The sequence below is a fragment of the Lissotriton helveticus genome, chromosome 5_1 (genome assembly GCF_964261635.1).
Source record: "Lissotriton helveticus chromosome 5_1, aLisHel1.1, whole genome shotgun sequence".
Classification (NCBI taxonomy): Eukaryota; Metazoa; Chordata; class Amphibia; order Caudata; family Salamandridae; genus Lissotriton; species Lissotriton helveticus.
In genome coordinates, this window is record NC_136065.1 from 402,164,165 (window position 1) to 402,181,783 (window position 17,619).

Genomic DNA, 17,619 nt, shown 5'->3' on the forward strand with positions numbered 1-17,619 from the left:
GATTTTGTTCCCACCCACACATTTTATTGGCCATTGTGAGTGGCTTTCAAAAATGAAAGCACGCAAATGGCCAAAGGCGGGGGTATGTCCCGCCTTTCCTGTAAATGTTCACTCCCATGGCCTATGGGTCTCGGAGCGAGCGGAGCGAGCAGCGGTGCTCAGTGTGCCAGCTGCATTCCAGGATCAGGTTACTAATTAACCCAGCGCTGTCGCTTTCACTTTTGCGACCGCACTCGGTTAACTAGTAACCTAACAGTATCAACAGGTGGTTAAATCACATGCCTGCTTTAGTGGAGCTCTTCGGTTAAAGGTAAATAGCATTTGCAGGTTTCATTCATGGTGGTTCCTACTATCTTGCAGAACATTTATCTTTACGAACAACGCTAACTTTGTGTACTGTTTAGTGCAGAGCGACCTTATGGCCAGATTTTCAATTTTTTGTTATTCTCAGAGTGCCTCTGCATGCCCTTGTGCATCCAGCCCCTCCCCCTTTCTTCCTGTGTGCACATCTCTCTTCCTCCCATCCACCCAACCCCATCTGCCGAAAGGTGCTGAGGTGCACGGGAAACAGGTTGGAAAGCCCTGGCCTCACGTAACCCCTTCAGCCATGAGACTGTCGCGAGATGCTGGTCTACGATTATGAGGGGTCTTTGAGACAGAGGCGCTGTTGAGTGGGAAGAGAAGTACACCTCCCTGCTCTTTAAATGCCTTCCCACAGACATAGTGCCAATGTGAATGCACACGGGTGGGGGCTATGGGTGGGAGGGGGAACTGAAGTTCTCCTTACTTTAGGAGTGAGGGTTCCATGCAGCCTTTGGTGATGTTTTGGTTCTGGACCCTATGTTACTCGTATGTGAGGGTGTTTGCTTTTATGCTGCCATCATGTTATGGTTTAGATATTTCTTTTGTGTGTGTGCTTCATTCAATCAATCAATCATAGCATTTATAAAGCTCACTACATACCCGTGAGTGTCTCAAGGCACTCGGGTGGGTGCTGCTACTGTTCGAGGAGCCAGGTCTTGAGGAGCCTCCTGAAGGTTAGGAGGTCTTCGGTCTCCTGCAGGCAGATGGGGAGGCTGTTCCATGTCTTGGCGGTGAGGTGGGAGAATGATCTGCCGCCGGCGGTCACTCTTCGGATGCTGGGGATGGTAACGAGGGTGCAGTCTGCGGAGCGGAGCTGGCGGGTGGGGGTGTAGAGGCTGAGTCGGCTGTTGAGGTACGCTGGTCCGGTGTTTTGGAGTGCCTTGTGTGTGTGGGTGAGGAGTTATCCTTTTGTTGATGGGGAGCCAGTGCAGGTCTCTCAGGTGGGGTGTGATGTGGCTGCAGCGAGGGATGTCGAGGATCAGGCGTGCTGAGGCGTTCTGGATGCATTGGAGCCGTTTCAGGAGTTTGGCCGGGGCTCCTGCATAGAGTGCATTGCCGTAGCCAGTCAGCTGCTGACGAGGGCCTGGGGGACAGTACTTCTAGTTTCGGTGGGGATCCTCTTGAAGACCCTGCGAAGCATGCGGAGGGTGTTGAAGCAGGAGGAGGAGACGGCGTTGACCTGCTTCGTCATGGGGAGGGTGGAGTCGAGGATGACCCCTAGGTTGCGTGCGTGGTCGGTGGGTGTAGGGGGTGCTCCTAGTGCAGTCGACCACCAGGAGTCGTCCCAGGCCGAGGGGGTGGGCCCGAGGATGAGGACCTCCGTCTTGTCTGAGTTCAGCTTCAGTCGGCTGTTTCTCATCCAGTTGGCGACGGCCTTCATTCCTTCGTGGAGGTTGGTTTTGGCGATGTGGGGGTCTTTGGTGAGGGAGAGGATCAGCTGGGTGTGGTCGGTGTAGGAGATGATGTTGAGGTCGTGTTGTCGTGCGAGGTGGGTGAGCGGTGGCATGTGGACGTTGAACAATGTTGGGCTAAGGTATGAGCCTTGGGTTACGCCCCAGATGATTTTGGTGGCTTCGGAGCGGAAGGGGGGGAGACGGACGATCTGAGTTCTGCCGGAGAGGAATGAGGTGGTCCAGTCCAGGGCCTTCTCTTGGATTCCGGCATTGCTTGAGCTGGACTGAAGTCCATTCAAGCACTTGCGATAGTGAAGATCAAATGCTTGTGGCGTCTGTGAGGTAGCGTGTTCTATACAATTACTGTGACATTGAACGTTTATTTATTTATGTAATTTATATAGCGCGCAAATACCCTGGGGTGTCTCATGTGTGTGTATTGCTGTTCAGTGCCCCCGTGTGATGTGTGTCACTTTAAGCCAGTTCTGCCCCTTTCAGCCACAGAACTTTGCATCCTGAAATTTGTGAGCCTATTAAAATGTAAAAAAATAAAATAAAACAGCACAGACTGCTAGGTGCCTTTGCTGGCTGAAGGTTTCACTAATTCTGCATCGCTACATCTGTGTGTCTGTCTGTGTGCTGCTCCTGTGATTGTCTTTAGTTGTCGATCTACCCTGCTCTTGCGTTTTGCCAAGGCTCCAGTAATGTTAGCCTTCAGATAAGGGCATTACATAAGTGCATGTCAAACTGGAAGCTCTTGTGATCTTGGAATTCACATACACAAGAAGTGTATGTAGTCGGTAGGGGCATTGCTACAGGCTACTGTGATGTTGGGTGTTCATATGTTCATGGTACATAATGTTGTAGGGGCAAGGGGGGCATACAGACTCGTGTGATGGGTTTTCATAGATTCATGTTGCTGTGTGTAGGGGTAAAAGAAGGCCTGCATGCGCTTTTGTTTTCACACATTGTACTGCCATATTCTCCCTGATTGCCCAGACCTCAGTGGAAAGAAGGCATCCAGTTCTTTCACCTCTCATAGAATTTTTGATCACATGTCTGTGCGGCTATAAGACTTATAAGGTCCCAAAGGCGAGACCTATTTGCTGTGCCAATGCTTGTTTAAATATTGTAATGTTTTCAAAAGTACTCGTATGAGACCTGTAAACATCCTGCGAGGTCTTAGGATCTGATGCCACTTGTGATGTCACTTGCTTTGAGGCTGTGATGTCACTTTCTGTGATGGCACACGTGATGTCATGCACTGTGATGCCAGTTGCATACTGCTACTTTGTTAGTTCCCCCCAATTGTGTTTTTTAGGACTTGTGACCTGCATGAAACAAACGAGAAAGTTCCCAGCGTTGGATGCTTCAGAGGGTCCGGTCGTGCAGGCGCAGCAGCGAACAAGTACCGGAGTGTGTGCTAGCCCCGCTCCTGCCTCTCGTGCTGCTCGCCATCCCTGTGAACAGCCCAGCAGCTCTCCTGGCGGGGAAGAGGAGGGTTGCCCAGCCTCTGTTTGGCTTTTCTAACACAAAAGCGTGCGTTGTGACAGTGGACAGCAGTGCCAGCCTGGAGAGAGAGAGACAGTAGGTCCTCGCGGAGCAGGGAGAGGTGCTTGACTGAAGGGAGGCAGAACCTCGAGCAGTCAGGGAATAAAGACATTGTAATCAGCGCGTGTATAACTGGAGCCCCGGAGCCCAGACTGCACGAGGACAGAGAGTAGCTACCAGGAGGAGGTGGCTCGCGCCAGGATGTGCAGGATCCGCTGTGGCAGATGCTGACGGGGGTTACGGGATCCACACCGCTGACAGGAGGGAACACAGGCGGATTAGAAATATACAGTGTTCGACAGGATTACACGCGGCCAGGGTGCAAGGGGATATACCGTAACTGGGAGGGGAGGAGACCACGGCTCACTTGGATACTTCGTGAGCATCAACGAGGGCAAGAGAGCCGGACTCGAGGGGATACACACAGACCATCAGGAGACCGCGCGTTCTCACTAAACCGGTCAGGAGGACAGAGCCCCGGCAGACTCACGGCGCACTATGTAGCCAGCAAAGCCTAGGACGTAATGTTTATACAGGGAAAACTGCGATATGAATTGTTTATATGCGTCTGCATCAAGCCCGGCTGTGTTTATTGTACTTTTCCGCGGAAGGATGAGGAGCTTCGAGCCTTCTTCAGCCCTTCAGATTTACACCTCGTTGCAAGGGATGCATGAGTCCACTGAGCTGCCTGACAGGTACTCGCCCAGAGGTTGAGCGCGGGAGTAGATCACAGCAGCATCACGGCTCTGTAACCATCACAATGCTGCGAGTCTCCCGGCCGTGCAGTTCGTGGGGAGCTGGCCGGCACACCAGCGCCGTCTCGCCGCTCCGTGGAGCAGCCTCGGGGCTGGAGCCGGAGGCGGGTTCGCTTCAAGTTTGGGGGACGAGCCCTAGCTGTCCGCGGGTGCACGGAAATGACGGGTGCGCGCCCTGACACCAGCAGGCACCTCTCGCGCCAGGGGGTCACCGGCAGAATGCGAGGTAACACCCATCACCGCTAATTCTTTCCAAGGCTAATAGCTGGATGTACATACTTTTGTTTCTACAAATATATAGAGCAGTTGTCAAAGTACTGTTACATAATTTCATTCATACTGGAGCAGAAACGGTTATTATGTTTGTATTTACTTTAAATGGTATGCTGACTGGGCTGCAACACTCCTTGATAGTAAATATGTTTTTTGGGTGAGATGTAGTGTTCAGTTATATCCTATGGCACAACATAGTGCAAGAGGCATTTTTTTTGCTTATTTTCTTTTTTTAGCATGAGTGGGAAACTTGTCAGAAGGGTGACGTCAACATTTTGCCAAGCTAACAAAAGGCACTCTGAAAATGTGCGCACCCGTGTTTTAGTTATTTTTCTGTACATTCAAATGGCAAGCGCCCCCTGCTCTCTTGACTGTAATTAACAGATGGGTGAGCTGCGGTAACTTGTAAACCTTCACTGCCTGAGCTTTTGTCAAAGCGAAACACGGAAGGCGCCTTTCCTGCCAGCAGCAGCTGACTGGCGCGCGCCCCGGGGAGCCCCAGGGCAGCTATCGGCCCCGTCCCCTCCTGCACCCACTGGAAGCAGCGGGGGCGGGCAAACAGTGCACAGCCAGCCTGTCTCTTGTCACGCTCCTGAGCTGCACGAGACCGAGGTGACTGCACACAGCTTTATTGCCTGGATCGTTTTACTCATATATGAAGTATGGGTTCCATGCATGGGTTTTGTGCGTGCACCTGCAATCGGACGGAATGCGACTGAATGCACCTGTACATTCACTCGCCTTTAATTGTTACACTTGCATGCAATGCATGGGTCCTGTTACCTATGAGACATTTGTTTCTGCAGCCAGCTACACCATTTGCTACGTCTGTATGTTTGTATGCACCTATAACACAGCTGCTAAGTGGCACCGTGTGGTGTGCGTTACATTAGCTAGTGCCGCTCTAAAGCAAACTATGCTTTGAATTGGCAGGAATTTTAAACACATACAATTGAAATGGAAGTCTACAAGACCCAGAACGCTACATGCTGTTGTTAAATGCCGGATTTGAGTAAAAGTGGCACCCATGATAGGGGTCCTCTTGACAGCCTGTACCACAGCCAGACACTGGGCCCTATTCGCAAGGGCAAATATACATGTGTGGATTTACTCGTGAGTAAATTTACACTTGAACTTAGATGTACGCCTATCCCTTTTGGCTATTCAACATTTATATATGTAGATTTACACCTGCTTCCAGGTTTACATGTCTCTACCTCCTCAGTTCAGGGAGTGGAGGCATCTAAGACAGGGTAGAGACATCCTAGACAGAATTTACAAGTGTAAAGTTCCTGCCAGTAACATTTCACATGCAGAGATTTACACGACTGGAGGCAAGGACCACCCTGTGGTAAAGTATAAGGACAAATAATACAATGTAATGTTAAGAAATATTCAAAATATTTACTGTAAAAGAAATATTCAAAGTATTTACTGTAAAATGAAAAGATAAATACATTTGAAATATGTCTATTAAACAATATCAAATAAAATATTGCAGTGCATTAACTCATCACATTACATGTTTATTAAATAATTCAATATGTAAAATATATGCATCTAATTTTTATACATGATATTTTTAATCACTTTTAAAAAAGCATTATGAAAATTTTAATATTTCATTAGTATTTATTCAATTTCATTTACAGTTATGTTTTTTATTCATGTTTTTATTAAAAGTATAATTTAATTAACTGTCGAAATAAGATAGATTATACATTTTCAAATGTAAAAATATTTAATTTACTGTAACTTTTTAACACATAAACTATTTTATACATATTCAATTTAACAGTCAAAATATTTTAATTTATTTAATATTATTTTTTATGTGGTGTTATTTACTATGGCATTATGCTGCAGTACCTGTGACTGGCCATGTGTGATGCTAGACTTACTCCCTGGCTCATGTGGATTGCATTTACTAATGTTTTGGGACATTTCTTGCTTCGTAACTTTTGTGGGTGGTGTTTGTATTTGTATGTCCTTCCCTAAACCCCTTCGTACTTTTTCCTACCAATTTAGGAGTCATTATTCTGCCTTTTCCAGCCGCTCCCTCCAAGATTTACTACTAAAATGTATTCTTACATATGTGGGGATATAGTGGAGATCGCTGCACAGAAATGATAGGAAACGGTGGAGGCAGATGTATTTGCATGCACGTTAGTGAAAAGCATTTTGTAGTACACACGTAGTATTGCTGTAGTAGTAATCCACACACTACAAAATGCAGCTTGTGAATCAGGCCCATTATTTTTAGTGAAGAAGTGCAGGATGGTGGCATGTTTGAGACTGAGACCATGAATTTAATAGTGTAAACCACTTAGGGGCACATTAGTATGGTGTGTGGACTTTGTCCGCCCGCCATAGCCCCAAGTCAAGTCAAGTCAAGAAGATTTATATAGCGCGCTACATACCCATAGGGTCTCAAGGCGCTTGAGGAAGGGTGGGGAGTTACTTGTCAAATAACCACGTTTTGAGTTGCTTTCTGAATGCTAGGTGGTTCTGAGTAAGGCGAAGGTGATTGGGAAGTGAGTTCCAGGTTTTAGCTGCCAGGTAGGAGAAGGATCTACCTCCCATGGTGGTTTTGTTGATGCGAGGTACAGTGGCAAGGGCTTGGTTGGAGGATCGTAGCTGGCGGGAGGGGGTGTAGAAGGAAAGTCGTGTGTTGAGGCATTCGGGTCCGATTTCGTAGAGTGCTTTGTGTGCGTGGGTTAGGAGCCGGAAAGTAATCCTCTTATTGATGGGAAGCCAGTGGAGGTTTTTCAGGTGACCAGAGATGTGTTCTTTACGCGGGATGTCTAATATGATCCTGGCTGAGGCGTTCTGGATGCGTTGGAGTTTATTCTGGAGTTTTGCGGTGGTACCGGCGTAGAGGGTGTTTCCGTAGTCCAGTCGGCTCGTGACCAAAGCGTGGGTGACTGTTTTTCTAGTTTCGGTGGGGATCCAGCGAAATGTTTTTTTGAGCATGCGAAGGATGTTGAAGCAAGATGAGGAGACGGCGTTGACTTGTCTGTTCATCGAGAGTGAGGAATCCAGGATGACGCCCAGGTTCCGTGCGTGGTCCGTTGGAATGGGTGCTTTTCCGAGGGCCTCTGGCCACCAAGAGTCATCCCAGGCGGAGGGGGAGGTGCCTAGGATGAGGACTTCTGTTTTGTCTGAGTTCAGTTTCAGACGGCTGTGCTTCATCCATTCGGCTACTTCTTTCATTCCTTCATGCAGGTTGGTTTTGGCAGTGTTAGGGTCTCTGGTGAGTGATAGGATCAGTTGAGTGTCGTCGGCGTAGGAGATGATGTTGAGGTTGTGTTGACGTGCAATGACCGCGAGGGGGCTCATGTATACGTTGAAGAGGGTGGGGCTGAGTGAAGATCCTTGTGGTACGCCGCAGATGACTTCAGTGGCTTCTGACTTGAATGGTGGAAGGCGGACTCTCTGGGTTCTTCCGGTGAGGAACGAGGTGATCCATTCCAGTGCTTTTCCTTGGATTCCGATGTTTCTGAGGCGTTGTAAAAGGGTGCTATGACAGACCGTGTCGAAGGCTGCGGAGAGGTCGAGGAGGATAAGGGCGACTGTGTCTCCATTGTCCAGAAGAGTTCGAATGTCGTCTGTTGCTGCGATGAGGGCGGTTTCAGTGCTGTGCTTGGCTCGGAAGCCGGATTGTGAGGAGTCGAGGGATTTGTTGGTTTCGAGGAATGCGGCGAGCTGGTTATTGATCGCTTTCTCGATGACTTTGGCCGGGAATGGAAGGAGTGAGATAGGGCGGTAGTTTTTGAGTTCGGTGGGGTCAGCTGTGGGTTTCTTCAGGAGGGCGCTGAGTTCGGCATGTTTCCAGCTTTCCGGGAAGATTGCGGAGTTGAGGGAACCGTTGATGACGTCTCGGAGGTGCGGTGCAATAATGGAGTCTGCTTTGTTAAAGATGTGGTGAGGGCATGGGTCTGTGGGGGATCCTGAGTGGATAGAGTTCATCAGACGGATGGTGTCCTCAGTGGAGATTGGCTTCCAGTCATTGAGGATGTTCAGGGGGGGCGGGGGTCCTGCAGGGGGTTGGGAGGGTTGGTCTTCGGGTCGGTTGTCGAAGCTGTTGTGGATGTCTGCAATTTTGTTGTGGAAGAATGAGGCTAGGGAGTCGCAGAGGGCTTGAGAGGGGGTGATGTCGTTGGAGTTGGCTGAAGGGTTGGTAAATTCCTTGACGATGTTGAATAATTCCTTGCTGTTGTGGGCGTTGTTATCCAGTCTGTCCTTGAAAGCGGCTTTCTTGGCATTCCGAATTAGTTGGTGGTGTATGCGGGTGGCGTTTTTGAAGGCGTCCTTGGTGCTGGTTGTTGGGTCTATTTTCCAGGCCTTCTCAAGGGAGCGACAGAGTTTCTTGGATTTCTTAAGGTCATCGTTGAACCAGGAGGCCTTCTTGCTGCTTACTTTGATTTGTCGTTTTTTCAGTGGTGCTAGGATGTCGGCGCTGTTGGATAGCCATTGGGTGAAGTTGGTGGCTGCTTGGTCTGGGTTTGAGGAGTGGGCTGGGGGGTTTTGAAGAAGCGAAGAGGAGATCTGGTCGATGGTGATTTTGTTCCAGTTTCTTTGCAGAGTAGGTTGAGGATGGTTGTTGGATGTGGGCTTGTTGTAGGTAAAGTGAACACAGCTGTGGTCAGTCCAAAGGAGAGCTGTGGTGTGGCTGAAGGAGACATGTTTGCTGGAGGTGAAGATAGGGTCGAGTGTGTGACCTGCGATGTGGGTGGGGGTAGTGACAAGCTGTTTAAGTCCGAGGTTGGCGAGGTTGTCCGAAAGGGTGGTGGTGTTGCGGTCGTTGTTCTTTTCAAGGTGAAAGTTGAGGTCTCCCAAAAGGATGTAGTCCTTGGAGGGGAGCGCGTGTGGAGTGATGAAGTCCGTGATGTCTTCACTAAATTGTGCGCGGGGTCCTGGTGGCCTGTAGAGGAGGGTGCCTCTGAGTGTGGTCTTGGGGTCGATGTGGATTTGGAAGTGAAGGTGTTCAGAATTGGCGAGATTGATGTCTGAGGTGGTTGAGATACGGAGGGATTTCTTATGGACGATAGCGATGCCTCCACCTGTGTGGCCTGTGCGATCCTTGCGAATGATGTTATATCTTTCCGGGATGGCAATGGTGATGTCTGGGGCTGATGCGGCGTTCATCCATGTTTCTGTTAGGAAGGCGACGTCCGGAGAGATGGTGTCTAGTAGATTCCAGAGGTCAATGGCGTGCCTGTGGACCGAGCGGGTGTTGAGCAGGATGCATTGTAGGTTGTTGGTGTCGGCTATCTGTTGTGAGATCGTAGAAGAGGAGTTGTTCTTGGTGCTGTCGAACTTGCAGGAGTTACAGGAAAAGGGTCCATGGGTGTGTCCAGGGGCGGCTTGGACGCAGTTTGGGGAACGGCTGGGGTTGAGGGCTAGGAGGGTGGTGGCATCGTAAGTAATGCGGGGGGGTGGATATTACGAGGACCAGGGGCTCTGGCGCTGGGCGCGGTCCAGGCGCGGACGGGCGTAGACGGGCTTACCTGTGGCGCACCTTCGGCGCGGATTGGGCGCGAACGCTGCGCGTGGACGCTGCGCGCAAATGCAACGGTAATATATGGATGGTGAAGGGGGAGGGGCGAGGGCGGCTCAGCTGGGAGGCGGGGCGGGCTCAAGGGAACGGAGCACAACAACAACAAAAACAAAATGGAGGGGAGAGCAGAGCAGGGCGCCGGGGGATATCGCTGAAATAATGTGCAGGTCAATTTCAGAGCAAGCCAGCAAAGCAGCGACCAAGCATTCTAAACGCAAGTAAATTCCAGGCGCTATTAAAACAAACTTTGTCACAATGCAGCGTAACAATACCACGTCTCAGCACAGAGACAGGGGAGCGACCACTCAGGGCAGGAGCGAAGAATGGATCACAGCGCTACGAGGTCAGGGGACGCTGTATATTGATAGTGGGAGGGCGGCTCAGCTGGGAGGCGGGGCGGGCTCAAGGAAACGGAGCACAACAACAACAAAAACAAAATGGAGGGGAGAGCAGAGCAGGGCGCCGGGGGATATCGCTGAAATAATGTGCAGGTCAATTTCAGAGCAAGCCAGCAAAGCAGCGACCAAGCAATCTAAACGCAAGTAAATTCCAGGCGCTATTAAAACAAACTTTGTCACAATGCAGCGTAACGATACCACGTCTCAGCACAGAGACAGGGGAGCGACCACTCAGGGCAGGAGCGAAGAATGGATCACAGCGCTACGAGGTCAGGGGACGCTGTATATTGATAGTGGGAGGGCGGCTCAGCTGGGAGGCGGGGCGGGCTCAAGGGAACGGAGCACAACAACAACAAAAACAAAATGGAGGGGAGAGCAGAGCAGGGCGCCGGGGGATATCGCTGAAATAATGTGCAGGTCAATTTCAGAGCAAGCCAGCAAAGCAGCGACCAAGCAATCTAAACGCAAGTAAATTTCAGGCGCTATTAAAACAAACTTTGTCACAATGCAGCGTAACGATACCACGTCTCAGCACAGAGACAGGGGAGCGACCACTCAGGGCAGGAGCGAAGAATGGATCACAGCGCTACGAGGTCAGGGGACGCTGTATATTGATAGTGGGAGGGCGGCTCAGCTGGGAGGCGGGGCGGGCTCAAGGGAACGGAGCACAACAACAACAAAAACAAAATGGAGGGGAGAGCAGAGCAGGGCGCCGGGGGATATCGCTGAAATAATGTGCAGGTCAATTTCAGAGCAAGCCAGCAAAGCAGCGACCAAGCAATCTAAACGCAAGTAAATTCCAGGCGCTATTAAAACAAACTTTGTCACAATGCAGCGTAACGATACCACGTCTCAGCACAGAGACAGGGGAGCGACCACTCAGGGCAGGAGCGAAGAATGGATCACAGCGCTACGAGGTCAGGGGACGCTGTATATTGATAGTGGGAGGGCGGCTCAGCTGGGAGGCGGGGCGGGCTCAAGGGAACGGAGCACAACAACAACAAAAACAAAATGGAGGGGAGAGCAGAGCAGGGCGCCGGGGGATATCGCTGAAATAATGTGCAGGTCAATTTCAGAGCAAGCCAGCAAAGCAGCGACCAAGCAATCTAAACGCAAGTAAATTCCAGGCGCTATTAAAACAAACTTTGTCACAATGCAGCGTAACGATACCACGTCTCAGCACAGAGACAGGGGAGCGACCACTCAGGGCAGGAGCGAAGAATGGATCACAGCGCTACGAGGTCAGGGGACGCTGTATATTGATAGTGGGAGGGCGGCTCAGCTGGGAGGCGGGGCGGGCTCAAGGGAACGGAGCACAACAACAACAAAAACAAAATGGAGGGGAGAGCAGAGCAGGGCGCCGGGGGATATCGCTGAAATAATGTGCAGGTCAATTTCAGAGCAAGCCAGCAAAGCAGCGACCAAGCAATCTAAACGCAAGTAAATTCCAGGCGCTATTAAAACAAACTTTGTCACAATGCAGCGTAACGATACCACGTCTCAGCACAGAGACAGGGGAGCGACCACTCAGGGCAGGAGCGAAGAATGGATCACAGCGCTACGAGGTCAGGGGACGCTGTATATTGATAGTGGGAGGGCGGCTCAGCTGGGAGGCGGGGCGGGCTCAAGGGAACGGAGCACAACAACAACAAAAACAAAATGGAGGGGAGAGCAGAGCAGGGCGCCGGGGGATATCGCTGAAATAATGTGCAGGTCAATTTCAGAGCAAGCCAGCAAAGCAGCGACCAAGCAATCTAAACGCAAGTAAATTCCAGGCGCTATTAAAACAAACTTTGTCACAATGCAGCGTAACGATACCACGTCTCAGCACAGAGACAGGGGAGCGACCACTCAGGGCAGGAGCGAAGAATGGATCACAGCGCTACGAGGTCAGGGGACGCTGTATATTGATAGTGGGAGGGCGGCTCAGCTGGGAGGCGGGGTGGGCTCAAGGGAACGGAGCACAACAACAACAAAAACAAAATGGAGGGGAGAGCAGAGCAGGGCGCCGGGGGATATCGCTGAAATAATGTGCAGGTCAATTTCAGAGCAAGTCAGCAAAGCAGCGACCAAGCAATCTAAACGCAAGTAAATTCCAGGTGCTATTAAAACAAACTTTGTCACAATGCAGCGTAACGATACCACGTCTCAGCACAGAGACAGGGGCGCGACCACTCAGGGCAGGAGCGAAGAATGGATCACAGCGCTACGAGGTCAGGGGACGCTGTATATTGATAGTGGGAGGGTGGCTCAGCTGGGAGGCGGGGCGGGCTCAAGGGAACGGAGCACAACAACAACAAAAACAAAATGGAGGGGAGAGCAGAGCAGGGCGCCGGGGGATATCGCTGAAATAATGTGCAGGTCAATTTCAGAGCAAGCCAGCAAAGCAGCGACCAAGCAATCTAAACGCAAGTAAATTCCAGGCGCTATTAAAACAAACTTTGTCACAATGCAGCGTAACGATACCACGTCTCAGCACAGAGACAGGGGAGCGACCACTCAGGGCAGGAGCGAAGAATGGATCACAGCGCTACGAGGTCAGGGGACGCTGTATATTGATAGTGGGAGCCCCAGGAAATGGCACCGCCCGCAATGGTTGCTGCAGTTCCGCACCTACAATTAGGTTGTGCCCGCGCATTTGTAACATTGCGGCGGGCGGTGCTAAAAGCAATGCCACAAATATAAGTTGTGCGTTTCAATGCACAACGTGATAGGCACTGCGCAGTGCCTGCCACGTTGTACATTGAAATGCAAGGGGGGTACCATAGGTACCCCCCATGTGCACCCCCTACCCCCCAGAAACCCTGGGGGTCCGCTACGGGCCCCCAAAGTTGAAGACCTCATGCAACGCCGGCACGGAAAGGCATCATTCCACCACCATGATGCTAATATGGATGGTGGTGCCTGCAAGGCACCGCCACTATATTCCTTGGCTTTTCCGCCCGGTAGGCAATCAGGCGGATTGCCTACCGGCGGACGGTCTTCACGTCTGCCGGGGTCCCCCCGCCATTGTAATGTGGCGGGGGAAAAGTAATGCGGGCGGTGGATTTTGGCGGTCGGATCGCCACCACCATACAGGCGGTGGCGATCCGCCCACTATGCTAATGACCCCCTTAGTACATGGGGTTCCTGCAAACATACTTGATGCAGGATCTCTGTGTCTGCACATAACGCTCAAGCACAGGTATATTCTCCCTGATTGTTTGAACCTCTACAGAAAAAAAACTTTTGTTTCCAAACACAGCTACAGGTTCTTGTACATGTTTTCATTTGCAGGTGCTTGAAATATGAAAAATATTAGAAAAATATTTTAAAAATGAAATTGTGGAGCCACACTGTTGTCTACATAGATATAAATATGCTTCACTCACCATATACCACATCCTTGTTGTTTCGAGCTGAAAGGTATCCAATAATATTAACATTTCTACAAATGGGTTGCAATTCCCTGCCTGACTTTTTAGTTAGGTGGCAACCTTCAGCAATTGATTGTTCTTACTAGCCTCGTTAAGAGGTGACAAAGTTGCTGAGATAGTATAAAAATACCGATTTGGAAGTCTGGGAGAATGGCTTTTTTCTTCAGTGGGAGGCAGAAACCTTAAACACTTAAATGTCATTCGCACAGATTAAATATGATTTATTTGTAATTTTTAAAAATGTATTTATTTATTTCAACAGGGAAGTCAGACTTTAGAAGAATTACAAGTACTATGAACTCTTGCTAAGGTCACTTTTTTGCATCCTAGTGAGACGCTTATCTCATAAATATGAAATTACTATATTGTTCTGCAGAGATCGTTTTAACGGAAAGTGATGCCACTCACATACATCATAATTTGCCTTACCTTACTGCATAATTTAGTCAATCCTCCGACATAATTTGGTTCCCCAGTGCTGTATGAATCCAGTGGCTTTGCCTGTAATGCATGTTTTAGAGTTTTAGTTTATATCTATTTTCTTTAAGACGTGTATTTTTTTCTCAGCATCATATGAATATTTAAAAACACACTGCATACAATGCACAGTTAGCTAAAAAAGGCAGGATTGGTTGAGTATTTCAAAACTGACATGGTGCCACTGATATGTTAATGTTTCCATATACACTGTTGTTTAGGGTGTCTCTTTGTGAATACCAGAAATAGTAAGCTTTTTTAAATGAAGTAGGGGCAATGCACTCTGGCCCTGTCTGCTGTTAATACGTTGTTTTGTCAGGTGTTCATCTGTACTCACAAGTACCTGTAGTCACAAAAGGCGTTATGTAGATTTTGGTGAATATGGGGCATTCATAAAAAATTGGCACATCTCGCCCTACCTAGAGTGTATACCCGTATATGGACTGAAAACAGGATATCAGCAACACTTCTGCAAAAGTACTGAATCTGCCAAACTAAAGGTATCACAGAAAGTCTCTGGGGAATAGCATCCTCCTGCAATGCTCATGACTCCATAATGGCCTAATTACGAGTCTGGTGGTCCTCGGACTGACAGACTCGTTGTGGTGCGGCGGTCTGAATGACCTTGCCGGTTGTCCCGCCCTGGGACCACCGACTCTGTGGCGCGGTGGTCAAGAGGCATCAATATGCTTGGCAGGACTACTGCATCCCTCCAAGCATATTACGACTTACCTCACCGCCACTGATTTCATAGATGTCTTTCCTCCATGAAAACAGTGGTGGTGAGGAAAAAAAGGGTGTCCTTCAGGGGCCCCTTGTGCCTCACTTCATGTGGATACACCAGCGGGGCACAACATGTGTCCCCCTGTGTGCATGCACTCCCAGTTCCAGCAAAGCATGGACTTCACCGTCCATACCATGCTGGAGCCTCCATTGACGTTCCTATTGCGGGGCGTATTTTATAAGCATTGCCATGGGAGAGGCAAAGGAAATGCCCGCCAATGGCTGAAAAAGTTATTATGCGGTGGTCGGATCTCACATGGGTTTGGCAGTGCAGCAACAGGTATGTCCTGCTGCCGCACCGTCAAGTTCGAAATCATGTCGTAAGAGTGATGTGTGAATATGTGTTGCACGGACCTTTGAATCTATTACCCTCATGTAACACATGGGGCCTACATCTGTCGGATTACGTGGTTCTGTAATACGTGGCATCGGTTGCTGAATCCACCTGGGTTTCGAACTGTGAGTCCATTTCATTGTATGCACCTGCCATTCACTCCCTCTGAACATATTTGCAATGTGAATCAATTGGAGGTGTGACACATTCATCCAATTCTGGCTTTTTAACCAACAGCACAATGCACTTTAGGATCTGTAGTGTTCTTTTTACTTTTAGAAGCATGCGCTAAACAATAACAGCAGGAAAAGTTCCACTCGGTAAAAAGCAAGGACTGGAAAAAGGTGACATATCAAACATGTTGCCTCTTGGTGGCAATGCCCACATTGCCACACACATGCAGAATGGGGCATCTCTTTCTTAGCATATGTACATGTCAAGTATTGTTTTAATGAAGCAGAGGAGTGGACCCTTTACCCTATTTTTGGTATTACCTCTCTTCTGTAGTTGCATCCACAACTACTCCATAGGGCCGCTATGTTATTGTATGCACTTGCATGGGCGAATGGACCATTTTGTATGCATATGTGGCGCTTTGGTTTTTGTCTCATTATTACCGTAAGGAATTGACAAGACCCCTGTTTCAGTGTATTTCTTTGGAATACATGGTTACTGATTCTTGAATGCACCTTCATATTGCACACTGTCACTATCTAATTGCAAACTTCTGCAGCGCATGCACCTGCTATTTGCCACATACTTTTACACCGTGGGTGACTCTGGTTACAAACGTCTGTAACACATTTAGAGGCTTGCTTATGAAAGCCCTACGTCACTTTTGTATCAAGTAAAGTGGTACATGCATGATGCAGAGCTCTGAATCAGATTTATGAAGCTACGCAAAACCAGCCTGCTTGGCTCTGACTGGCCTTATAATTCTTGAGTAAGGCAACACAGCACAAATCGCTGCGTCACCTTACCCTGCACCCGAGATTCACTCCATGGGCGTTGCAGTGGGTTTTCCCACGCAACACCCATGGATTTTGATGCCCCAGATTTACAAAATCATGTAAACCTGGAGAAGAGCCAAATCCTTATAACTCCAGAGGTGAGATGTAACTAAGAGAAATACCTTTATTTCTCCTTGTTTTTTCCTCTTCCTATGTGTGCTGCATTCTGCAGCACACATAGAAAGAGGAAAACGCCTCTTAGGATTGTTTTTGTGCAGGAAGGTGCACCTTCCTACACAAAAACAGTCCTGCATGCAATGGAGGCACCCTTACACCATGGTGCAAGGGTACCTAGGTTGGTGGTAGGCTGCCAAAACGGTACCAGTGCAGGGAGAAAGGACAGGAATGCACTATTCTGCATAAATACGGTACATTCCTGACCTTTCACTTTGGCATAGGGCAGCATAGCAAGGTGCCTTGCCGCGTTGGCCTTTGCCAAAAGCCCGAAAATAAGGGCCTCAGTAGTGAGGCAGCCACAGTACATGTCAACATGGACCCATTTTGTAGTCCTGGACTTTTAATGAAAATCAGTGCTACCAGGTGTGCCAGTTTATTTAGTTCACTTGGAGCAAGCTAAGTCTGTAGCACTTAGGATTTATTAGGGTACACACTAAAATCCCGGACTGGAATAGTGCCTGTGATGACATGGAGTAAGGTGGGAACTCTAGCTGCAATGGGTATCACTTTAGTGTTCTCGATGGGGTGGGAATGAGTAGAACAGCTGCCCCAAATGCAGAGGAAACTCAAGCATGGACACGCTTTAGTTACATTCCCATATATCAACAATCTGCAGAAACATCACCTGGGTCACCAAAACAGCTGAATTCCCCAAAGACACGCATCCCACATATGTGTTCTGAGGAATACACAATATGATGGGTCCGAAACAACATTGAAAACTGGACAGCTCCAAAGTGCAGTAAAGGGACCATTAAGAGAATGGGTTTTTAGGTTTCGCCTGAGAAAGCTATTGTTTTTCATACATACTTAAAAAGGACTTACATCCTGCCTCCTCTCTTTCCTGGCTTCTCATTGGTTCTTGTGCGTGCCACTTACATTTCCTCCATTTCTATTGGTTGTAGCATATTTTCCTGCATTTACCAATGCTTGTTCCTTGTCTACCTCTCTTATCAGTTTCCTACTGCCGAAATACTGTTAACATCGGCTCTGGTTGAACTATATTTTCATAAAGTTTTACCTTTTACTCTTGCAGTATATTTATATAACAATTTATCACCAGGAAAGATGAAGTGATTTGCATAAAATTACAGGATGTGTGCGGCACAGCTGATAATCTATCTGGGA

At 48.8% G+C, this 17,619-nt stretch overlaps 1 protein-coding gene across 1 annotated transcript in view; it reads left to right on the forward strand.

The window, feature by feature from the left end:
* The first annotated feature begins 3,418 nt into the window (after positions 1–3,418).
* GPR153 (G protein-coupled receptor 153) overlaps positions 3,419–17,619 on the forward strand; it is a 478,673-nt gene continuing 464,472 nt past the window's right edge. Inside the window, exon 1 of the mRNA XM_078642619.1 lies at positions 3,419–4,289. The gene's annotated coding sequence lies outside the window, so the exon portion shown is untranslated. The remainder of the gene's footprint in view (positions 4,290–17,619) is intronic.